Genomic DNA, 12500 nt, shown 5'->3' on the forward strand with positions numbered 1-12500 from the left:
ATTTTTATAAAAAAAAAAAAAAAAAAAAAAAAAAAAAAAAAAAAAAAGCTCAAAAGACAACACCAGAATAGAATTGGTTTGGCCATAACTAACAACAATCTAATCAGACTTAAGTACTCAGTCTGAAATAACCTTCTTTTAGAGCTTTTTTTGCATGGCATAAAGAGTTCTTGCCAACAACTTTATCCAAATTTATCAGTTAATTTCAGACTTCCAAACTTGATCCCTACTGGGTAGATTAAAGTTCCATGAATTTATAATGAAAATACCTCTAGGCCTAACTCTTCATGTTCATAAATGCATGGCCTGGGTCCTACAAATGCCAGTTTCCTGGGTCAAATGCATAGCCTTCTCAGATCAAAATCTATCTCTATTTAAAGCCATTCAGTAACACTTCTACTTGAAATATCTTCGTTTTAACTTTGGTTTGGGTACTATGATTACTCTGTGATCATGATACTTTAATTTGTATGACATGTACTTTAGGGTTAGGAGAGATCCCTGCCCTCCCTTGTACCCCCAGTTCCTTGCTCTGGCTTCCAAAGAGGACTGCAATCAAGCATATACCACAGTCAATGTTTTAAATATGACCATTCCATGTTGGCAGTTATTTTTTATTGCATGGAACTTCCACCTAGATGATGGTGAGTCTAGAATTAGTTTTGGCTTGTATCACATTTTTCCTCAATTTCTTCTGTTGGAGGGAAGGCAATGTCTATGTCTATGTTCTGAAAATGTGCCCTGTCTTTGTTTCTCTTAATGTCACTATAGGGAGAGTAGAAAGCATTCGGTTACTGAATGGCTTTGCTCTAAGGCAATCACTAAGAAACATTTTTTTAAAAAGTTTAATCAATATGCTAAGAAAGGGAAGAAAGTGAATCATATAAAATGTTCAGTTAGAAGGACAAAAGGCAGAAAAAGTGTGGAGTACAAAAATAGGAACAAAAAAGAGGGGCAAGAAGTAGAAAATGATAAGAAATGTAGTAGATATTAATCTATGTATATCAATAATCATCTTTAATGTCAATGGTCTAAATATACCAATTAAAATACAGAGAATGTCAGAGTGAATCAAAAACAAGGCCCAAATATATGTTGCTTACAAGAAAACAACTTTAAATATAAAGACACATAGATTAAAAATAAGGGAATGGGAAAAATGTATTACATTAACACTAGTCAAAAGAAAGTGGAATTAACTGTATTAATGTCAATTAGGATAGACTTCAGTGCAAAGAAAGTTATCAGGGATAAAAAGAGTGATTACATAATGATGAAAGGCTATATACTCCAAGACATAACAATCTTTAATGTGTATGAACCAAACAACAGAACATCAAAATACATGAGGCAAAACTGATAGATTTGCAAGGAGAAATAGATGAATCCACTATTACAGTTGGAAATTTGACATCCCTCCATTATAATTGGACAGCTCCAGCAAGCAGAAAATTGGTAAGGACATAGTTGAATTCAACAGCAACATCAATCAACTGGATGTAATTGACATCTATAGACTACTTCATTCAACAATAGCCAATTACACATTCCTCTCAAGCTCTCATAGAAAATTCACCAAAATAGACCACATGCTAGTCCGTAAGACACACCTCAACAAATTAAAAGAACAGATACCATACTATGTCTGCTCTAAGACCACAATGGAATTAAATTAGAAATATATAACAAAAAAAGATAGCTAGAAAATCCCCAAATATTTGGAGATTAAACAATACACAGGTCAAAAAAGAAATCTCAAGTTTAATGATATTTTGAACTAAATGAAAATGAGAATAGAATTTACCAAAATTTGTGGGATGCAGTGAAAGCAGTGCATAGAGGGAAATTTATAGCATTGAATATCTAATACTAAAATACTAAAAATACTCAATAAAATATTACTAAGTCAGATGCAGCAATGTATAAGAAAGAGTTATACACTACAACCAAGTGGGATGTATCTGTTATTTAGAGCTGGTTCTACATTCTAAAATCAGTTAATGTAATCCATCACATTAACAGGCTAATGAATAAATATTCCATGCTCAAAGAAACAGATTAAAAAAAAAAAAAACAAACTTGGGGGCGCCTGGGTGGCTCAGTGGGTTAAAGCCTCTGCCTTCAGCTCAGGTCATGATCCCAGGTCCTGGGATCAAGCCCCATATCGTGCTCTCTGCTCGGCAGGGAGCCTGCTTCTTCTTCTCTTTCTCTGCCTGCCTCTCTGCCTACTTGTGATCCCTGTCTGCCAAATAAATGAAATCTTTAAAAAAATTTAAAAATAACTTGACAAAATCTAGAACCTAATGATATTCTCAGAAAACTAGGAATAGAGAGGAACTTCCTCAACATGATAAAGAACATCTCCAAAAAACTTATAGCTGCAGCTAACATCACACTTAATGATGAGAAACATGAAGCCAGGATAAGAAACAAGATATAGATTCCCACTCTCACCACTGCCTTTCAACACTGTATGGAAGTTGTAGCTAATGTAATAAGATAACAGGCAATTAAAGCTATAGGGACTAAGAGAGAAGGAATAAAACTGTCTTCACAGATTACATAAGTAGTGTACATAGAAAATCCTAAAGAATCAACAAAAATATTCCTGAACTAGTAAGTGATTACAGCAGGGTTGCAGAATGCAGGTTAATATACAAAACCCAATGACTTTTCTATATTCAAGAAATGAACAAGTGGATTTTGAAATTACAAACACAATACCACTTACATTAGCACCTAAAAAACTGGAAGAGGTATAAATCTAATAAAATACAAAAAAGCTCTACATGAGGATGACTACAAAACTCTGATTAGAACTATCAAAGAACTAAGTAAATGGAGAAATATACCATGTTCATGGATAGAAAGGCTCAATATTGTAAGATATTTGTTCTTCTCCATTTGATATGTAGATTCACTGCAGTCCCAATCAAAACTCCAGCAGCTTATTTTGTGGATATCAACAAACTGATTCTAAAGAATAGCCAATTCAGTACTGAAGGGCAAAAACAAAGTCAGAGTATGGAACTTCATGATTCACTATAAAACTACATTCATCAGGATACTCTGGTCTTAGAGGAAGAATAGACATATAGATCCATGGAATACAACAGAGAGCCCAGAAATAGACCCACATATATATATAATCAACTGATCTTTGATCAAGAAATAAAAGCAATACAACAGAGAAGGACAGACTTTTCAACAAATGGACATCCATATGCAAAAGGCGGGGGCAGCAGCTAGATACAGACCTTACACTTTAAAGATTTTATTTATTTAAGAAAGAGGGAGGGAGAGCTCAGAGGGAGAGGGAGACAGAGAAACAGACTCCCCACAGAGGGAGAATCAGAGAGCCTGAGGTGGGACTCGATCCTAGGACCCTGAGATCATGACCTGAGCTGAAGGCAGATGCTTTACCAACTAAGTCACCCCAGTGCCCCAACCTTACACCTTTTAGAAAAATTAACTCAAAATAGATGATTAGACCTAGATGTAAAATGCTAACCTATAAAAGCAGTAGAAGACATTATAGGAGAAAACCTATAATTGGGTATGCTGATACTGTCCTACAACACTAAAAACACAATCTGTGAAAGAAATAATTGATAAGCTGGACTTCATTAAAATTAAAACTTCCACTCTGCAGAAGAAAATATCAAGAGTTAGAAGATAGGCAACAGACTAGGAGAAAATATTTGTAAAAGGTATGTCTAATATAGAGCTATCCAATATAGCCAATACATAAAAAAAAACCCTTAAAACTTATTAATTAGAAAATGAGCAACCCAATTTAAAAGGAAACAAACAAACAAAAAAAACCTAAAAAGACATCTCACCAAGACGATGTATAAATGACAAGTAAGCATATGAAAACATGTTCAACATGTGTTATTAGGGAACTGCAAATTAAAACTACAATGAGATACCACTACACAGCTATTAGAATGGCCACAACCCAGAACACTGACAGTACTAAATTCTGGTAAGGATGTGCAGCTCTCATTATTGTTGGCAGGAGTGCAAAATGTTATAGGCACTTTGGAAGACAGTTTGGCAGGTTCTTACAAACCTAAACAGAGTCTTATGATTCAACAGTCATACTCCTTGGTATTGACCCAAATGCACTGAAAACTCATGTCTACACAAAAACCAGCACATGGGTATTTATAACAACTTTATTTATAATTGCCAAAACTTGGAAACAATCAAGATGCCCTTCACTAGTTGAATAAACTGTGGTAAATCAAAATAATGGGATGTTATTCATCATTAAAAAGAAATAAACTACCTAGACCTGAAAAGACATTAAAGCAAGTTAAATGCATGTGACTGAAAGAAGCTAATATGAAAAAGCTACACACGGTACAATTCCAACCACATAACATTCCAGAAAAGGCAAAACTATGGAGATAGAAATGGGATTAGTGTTTGCTAGAGGTAGGGGAGAGGGAAGAATCAATAGGAAGAGAAGAGGGGATTTTTCGAGCAACAAAAGCATTCTGGATGATACTAAAATGCTGGAACATGTCAAAATACATCTGTCAAAACCCAAAGAGTGTACAACACCAAGAGTGAACTCTAATGTAAACTATGGACTTTGAATGAAATGATGCGTCAGTGTCATTCTATCAATTATAACAAGTGTACCACTCTGGTGATGTTGGTAACGGGGCTGGCTGTGCATGTGTGGGAAAAGGAGGTCCATGGGAACTCCTGTATTCTCCACTCAACTTTTCTGTGAACCCAGAACTGCACAAAAAATATCTGTTAATCTTTTAAAATGGCCAAAGGATTTAAACAGACATTTCTAAAGATATGCAAATGACCACTGACCCCACAAAAAGATGCTCAATCTCACCAGTTAGTAGGAAAACGCAAAATAAAACAAGATACTGATACACACCATTAGGAGGACTGCTATCAAAAACAAAAGGAAAACACAGAAAATAAAAATTGTTGGCAAGAAAATGGAGAAATTAGAATGCTTGTGCATTGCTGGTGAGACTATAAAATGGTGCAACCACCATGGAAGATAGTGTGGTGATTCCTCAAAAAATTAAAAATGGAATTACATAGGATCCAGCAATTCCACATCTGCATACATACCCAAAAGAATCAAGAACAGGTCTCAAAGAGCTAGCTGTACACCCATGTTCATAGCATTATTCACAACCAAAAGGTAGAAGCAACCCAAGTGTCTGCTGATGCATGAAGGGATAAACAAAATGCTGTGTATGCATATGAAGGAATATTCTGTAGTCTTAAAAAGGAAGGAAATTCTGATACATGCCACATCATTGATGAACCTTAAGAACATTTTACAAAGTAAAATAACCCAGTCACAAAAAGACAAATATTGTATGATTCCACATATACAACTTACCTAGAGTAGTCAAATGCATACATAGAAAGTTGAAGGATGGTTGTGAAGGGCTTAAAGGTAGAAAGAACAGGGAGTTGCTTTTTAATGGGTATAGAGCTGCAGTTCTGCACGATGGAAGGGTTCTGGAGTTCTGGAGACTGGCTGTACAACAGTATGAATATACTTAACACTTCAGAAGTATACAGTTAAAAATGGTAATGACGACCCTTTAAAAATTAAGGCAACAGATCTCCATAATTACGATGGTTGGCCTTTGGGGTCACTTAGACCCAGGTAGTGGCTGGAAAACTTGGATAAGTCACTCATTTCTCTAAATGTGGCTCTTCATGTAAAAAGTAGATAATACCTTCTCTTATGGGTTTTGGGCACATCAGATAAAATATCTAAACATCTTAGGACAACACTTGCACATAATCAACATTCAGTACATTGTGGTGGTGGGACAGAGCTACACTGCATGCTGGACACACAAGCTTGAGGAAGGTGTAAAGGAAACAGGGGTTTCCCTTCAGGAGATCCCCCCGCGTTATCAGGCAAAGCCAACATACTAACACCTCTTTACTATACCTCCTTAAGAGCCTTTAGGCACGATGTGGTTTCTAAATTTCAAATTTAGAAATGTGGACAAAAAAACAGCTTCCTCAGGTCAAGGAAAATGATCTTCACAGAGCACATAAATCCTAACCCCAAGATTTGGGGCAAACTTTTTTAAATGTTACGGCAACAACCTAGCTGCACTCTTAAAACAGCCAGGCCGTACCTTTCTCACAGGGCAGGCTGCCTTTCTTAGGTCTTGATAAACTCATCTGAGGACCCAGACATATCTGGAGCACGACTGGAGACAAGAACCACCTTCACGGTTCTCAGTCTCTCCCCACAGTAGTCTGACTGTTAACAGTCTGACTCCCTCCAGATCTCCCTCTGTTTATGTCACCCCTCCCGCACTGCTGATGATGAACTCCACTGTGCTCTTGACTCAGCCCTGCAGCTGCTGAACAGATGGGAGCCACAGGTCAGGGCCACAACAGGACTACTGGATCCTCCCTAGCTTACGCCCACTTGCACATGCCCTGTTCCTGGACGTGGGTTTCTTCGACGGCTCTGTCCTGAGGTGCTGTGTCAGCAACTGCCCAAGTCCATCCCACCATTCATGAATCCCAACCGTGTAGCCGGGGTCTATTGCTACGTTAGCGTCCTACGGCCACTTTAACAAGTTATCACAAACTCCACGAGTGAAAGCCCACAAATTTATCTTACAGTTCTGGAGGTCGAAGTCCAAAATAAGCTTTATGGGTTTTAAGGTACCAGCAAAGCAGGTTTCAACTCTGTGTAGACGGCAGATACCAGACCAAACAAGGGACTGGATTCTCCCTTAGAAACTCTGGAGGGAGGCAGTGATTCTGGCCCAGCGATACTGATTTTGGATGTCTGGCCACCAGAGCTGTGAGAATACATTTCTGTTGTTTTAAGCCACATAGTTTGTGGTTATTTGTTACAGCAGCCACAGTAAAATCTGACATAATGTCCAGGTGGAAGGAATCCAGATGTCCAGTTTTGATGTGTGAGCCGTGATATTTTGGGGGGTGAGGGTGGAGGAAGGCCTGGATATTTTTAAGAGTAGTCTCCAAAGCAACACATTGGCCTCACTGGAGAGTTTACTAGCAACAGAGCAGCTCAGATTCCATTCCCAGGCCTATTGAATCTGAATCCACATTTGAATAGGAATCCCAGATGCACATGAACGTTGGAGACTCAGACCCTAGAGAATTACAGGGTAACCAGACAGAAGGAACCTGGGTACGTGGAAGCCCTAACAGAGCAAAGCAGCCCCTGCAGCATGTCCCAGCTCAGACGCTTACATAGGAGAAATGTTTCCTTTAAGTCACTTTTAATTTAGACTGCTAAATAGCTAAACCAATATCCTAATTCATACATTATCTGTAGGCCAGGCAATGCACAAGTGACTTGAACAGAGTCCTTAACATTCAAACACAAACATATAAGGCGGGCAAATCTTTCATTTTACACACACATGGAAAATAATATTCCTACCACAGAATGCTATTTGACTGAAACCATGATTTGGCTACTTGGAGGAGCTATACTGATTCTTCTCTTGGGGGATTATGGTTAATCATCTTCAGGTTTTACCCCTTTCTCTAGGCTAGCCACAGAAACCACACCTTCAAGTCACACAGTCTTTTATTCTTAACATATTAGAAGCTTTTCCTTCTTCATACAGAATAATAAGCCAGTTAGACTCGGAGGCAACATTTTAAAAGATTTCACTCGTTTGGATTGGATTAGTTAAGGGGAAAAGCCCATCTATGTGCTCTGCGTGGCACCCATTTAAGGGTGGATTTATTTATGGACTTCTATTCCACTGGTCTATTTTGCTTCAATACCACACATCTCCAAACCATAATTTTGAATCTTGATACCATGACAGTTTAAGTTCCCCAACTCTGTTCTTTTCCAAGGTTATCTTGACCAGAAGTTGGCAAACCAATAGTGGGACTAACAACTGATTTTGCAAATAAAGTCTTTTCGGAAAACCACCATTTCTTCTCATTTTCATATTGTTCATGACTTCCCTGGCTACAAGGGCAGGGTTGGGCCATTGTAATAGGGACATTCTGGTCCACAAAGCTTAAGATAATTACATCTGATATCTGGTCTTGATGACACATGATCCTTTGCATTCCCATATAAATTTTACAGTTAGATATTTTTTTTTTAAGTGTAGAAAGAGAACTAGGTATTGTATAGTATTACACTGAATGTACAGGTCATTTCAGGGGAGACTTCACATGTTGCTTTATTGACTACCCCAGTCCATGGAAATGGTACATCTCTTTTTTTAAATTTAAGATTTTTTAATCTTTATTTTTATTTTTTTTTATTATGTTCAGTTAGCCAGCAGATAGTACAGCATAAGTTTTTGATGTAAGATCTTTGATTTCTCATAGCAACATATTTTTCTTTACATTCTGCAAATCTTTTGTTATTCTTTTTCTGTTTGATTTCTAATACTATTGTATATGCATTTAAAGTTTTTGATTTTCTAATGTTTTGATACTTGTACACAGAAATATAGTTGATTTTGTATGTAGACCTTGTCTTGTGAGTATTTTATCAAAACTACTGGGTATTTACCCCAAAGATACAGATGGAGTGAAAAGAAGGGCCATATTGTTTATAGCAGCAATAGCCACAGTCGCCAAACTGTGGAAAGAGCCAAAAGATGAATGGATAAAGAAGATATGGTCCATATATACAATGGAATATTATGCCTCCATCAGAAAGGATGAACACCCAACTTTTATATCAACACGGACGGGACTGGAAGAGATTATGCTGAATGAAATAAGTCAAGCAAAGAGAATCAATTATCCTATGGTTTTACTTACCTGTGGAGCATAATGAATAACATGGAGGGCATTAGGAGAAGGAAAGGAAAAGTGAATTGGGGGAAATCAAAGGGGATATGAACCATGAGTGACTGTGGAGTCTTAGAAACAAACTGATGATTTGGGAGGGGAGAAGGGGGGGGGGGTTAGGTAAGCCTGTTGGTGGGTATTAAGGAGGGCACATATTGCATGGAGCACTGGGTGTGGTGCATAAACAATGAATCATGGAACACTGAAAAATAAAAAAAAAAAAATAGAACAAAAACAAAAACAACTGTTATGCTTGAATTTGTTGAAATAACTATATGGGTTTTCTTTATGCAGTTAATGAAGTGAACATATTAAATTTGCTAGAATTAATTCAATCTTTCATTTTTTGAATAAATCCCACTTGGTCGGGATGGATCACATTTTTATATATGCTTGAATTTTATTTGCTGACATTTAGTTTGGAATATTTGCTTCTGTGTTCATTAGAGATACTATCCTTTAATTCTGCTTTCTTCTAACGTCTTTGTCAGATTTTGTTTTCAGAATAAGTTAGCTTCATAAAATGAATTGGGAGTGTTTTCTTTCTTCTTCTAAGACTTTGTGTAAAATTAGTATATGTTTATCTCTCATATATCTGGTGAAAATCACAAATGAAGCCATCTGGGCCTGAAATTTTCTTTGTGTGATGGTTTAAATAAATTCAACATAAATTCAATTTCTTTCATACATATATATGGGATGACTCAAACTTTATTTCTTCTTGTAGGGGTTTTGGTAAATTATATCTTTCAAAAATTTTTTTCCTGTCATTTACATTTTCAAATGTATTGCCTTAATGTTTTCCAAATATCCTTTTATTATCTTTTTAATATCTACAGAATTTGTAGTGTTACCGCCTCTCCTTTTTCAACCCTAATGTTGGTAATCTGCACTTTCTCTCTTATTTTTTTGAACAGATTTTCAGGAGTTTATAATTTTATAGTCTTTTTAAAGAACACACTTTTAGTTTTATGAATACTTTTGTTAAATATTTCTTTTCTGTTATTGTTTTTATTTCTTCATCTCTATTTTCTTTGGATTTAATTTTCTGTTTTCTAATTTCTTGAAACAACACCTAACTTATGTATTTTCACTGCTTTACCTGCATCCCACACAGTTTAATATACTTTTATCATTCACTTAATATTATTTACTAATTGCGATTTCTTCTTTGGGCTGGATTCTTGGGTTGCTAAAATGTGTTTTCCTTAATTTCCAAACTTTGAGGGATTTATTAGCTATCTTTTACGCTGATTTCTAGTTAATTCTACTGTGGTAAGAGAATATACTTTGAATGTTAATAATCCTGTGAAGTTCATGAAGGTGACTCTGTGACCTAGAAAATGGCAAATTTTGGTAAATGATACACTTTCACTTGAAAAGAAAATGTATTTCTCAATTATGGGTATAATTTCCTATGTAAGACAAAAGCAGTTGTTGAATTCAAACTTTTTATGTCTTAACTATTGTTTTGTCTGTTCTATGAATATTGAATTACGTGTATTAAACTCTCCCAATGTGACTAAAGATATATGTATTTGTCCCCCCATTCAGTTCAATGAATTCTGCTTTTTATATTTTGATGTGGTATTATTAGGCTCAGATTCATCTATAATAATTATGTATTTCTGGTAGGTAAACACAATATATTAGCTATGAAATATTCTACCATATCTCCAGTAGTGAATCTTGCCTTAAAGTATATTTTGCTTAATATTAGTGTAACCACAGCTTTTTTTTCAGTTAGTTGTCTGAATGATATATCCTTTTCTATCATTTTCTTTCAATCTTTTATTCTTAAATATGTTTCTTGTAAGTTGCACATTATTTGTATGTAAACAATCACTATTCTTTGAGTGTTTTATCTTTTACATTTAATATATTTACTGATGTACTTGTTTTTAAATCCATCATCTTAATCTTTGTCCTCTATTTGACCTACCCTGTGCTATGTTCCTTATTTCTCTTTCCTTACCTTATTTTGGATTAAAGAAGTATTTTCATTATGCATTACACCTTTTATTATCTTGCTAGCTATATCTTTCATTTATTTTTTTAACTGAAGTATAATTGACATACAATGCTGTAGTAGTTTCAAGTGTACAACATATTGATTCAAGAATTACTCAACATGATAAATTATATTCTTTTATGATTCATTTAATGGTTACCCTAAAAATTATAGGACATCTTCACTTAGTTTTATTAATTTCTTCTACTTTTTGTTTTCTTATTGCCACATATTTCAATATTTTGAATAGCAAACATATTTTAAACCTCACGAGACATTATTTAACATATTTATACAGAAAATAATCATTTAGCCTCCTCATCGTATTTTCCATTGCTTTTCATTCTTTTCTGCATTTTGGGGCTTCTGTTTAGTGCCATACATTATCTTTTACCAAAAGAATTCTATCAGGTTTTTAATACAGATCTGCTTATGACTTGTTATCCATTTTTGTCTGAATACATATTTATTTTGTCTTCATTTTTGAAATACATGTTTTGTTAGGTACAGAATTGTAGGTAGATATTATCTTTCAATACGTCAAAGATGTTCTATTGTATTCTGGCTTCCATTTTCCTATAGAGATGTCATTTGTTAGTCTTACTCTTACTCCTTGGAAGGTAATGAGTCTTTATGGATTTTCTCTTTTTGTATTTTGTAGTTGTTGCCCGCAGTTTTACTATGGTGTGTCTATGTATGGTTTTTCTCTATACACCATGTTTGAGATTTATAGAGATTCTTAAATCTATAGCTTAGTATCTTGCACCAACTTTATAAAAATTCTGGTAGTTATTTCTTTTAATATTGATTCATTCTCTATTATCTCTCTTCTACTGAACTTGTTATGTAACTGATACAACTTTTCATGAGTCCCATAAATCCTTTATGTCTTTTCCCATGTTTGCTAACCATACTTCCTCCCTACTTTAGTTTTTTTTAATTGACCTATCTTCCAGTTCACTAATCCATTCTTGAATGTTCTTTAATCATCTCTTAAATCCATATATTGCTCTCTTAATTTCACTTTTTATATTTTCAGATATAAAATGTCCATTTATTTTTATATATTCTATTTCTCTCGAGTTTTTATATAGTTTTCTTTCCACAACATATCAATCATAGTTATTTCAGAATCTCTAATAATTCCAGTATCTGAATTTCTTTTGGATACTCATATTTTCTATTTTTTCTTCTTCATTTTTAGTCATTTGTTTATGTCTTTATGTTGTCTGGTTTGCCTTAAAACACACACACACACACACACCCAAAAAAATACTAACTCCCCAACATTGCATTTCAAACAGAGAAAATTTCAGGTTCTTCATAAAGTTATCCTCCAGAACTAATGTACATTGCCTTTTAGCAGTAATTTAGCATGGATAATATCTTTCTTAATATTGTCAATAATTTGAAGCTAGGATATAGTCTTTATGAGACTGGTCTATTTCAGGTTTGCCCTTAATTCTAGGATGTTTTTAGGGGGTCGGGAGTATCATACAAAACCCTGTATCTGGACAGACTCCAAACTTAAACTTTTGTCTCTCTACCTCTATAAAACTGCAGTCTCTTGGTTGTCCCTTATAAAATGAAGACAGAAGCAATACTGCATGTTATTTTTACCACTCTCCACTTTCCTTCTGTCAGGGATCTTGGTCCCTTA

The sequence above is a fragment of the Mustela nigripes genome, chromosome 14 (genome assembly GCF_022355385.1).
Source record: "Mustela nigripes isolate SB6536 chromosome 14, MUSNIG.SB6536, whole genome shotgun sequence".
Classification (NCBI taxonomy): Eukaryota; Metazoa; Chordata; class Mammalia; order Carnivora; family Mustelidae; genus Mustela; species Mustela nigripes.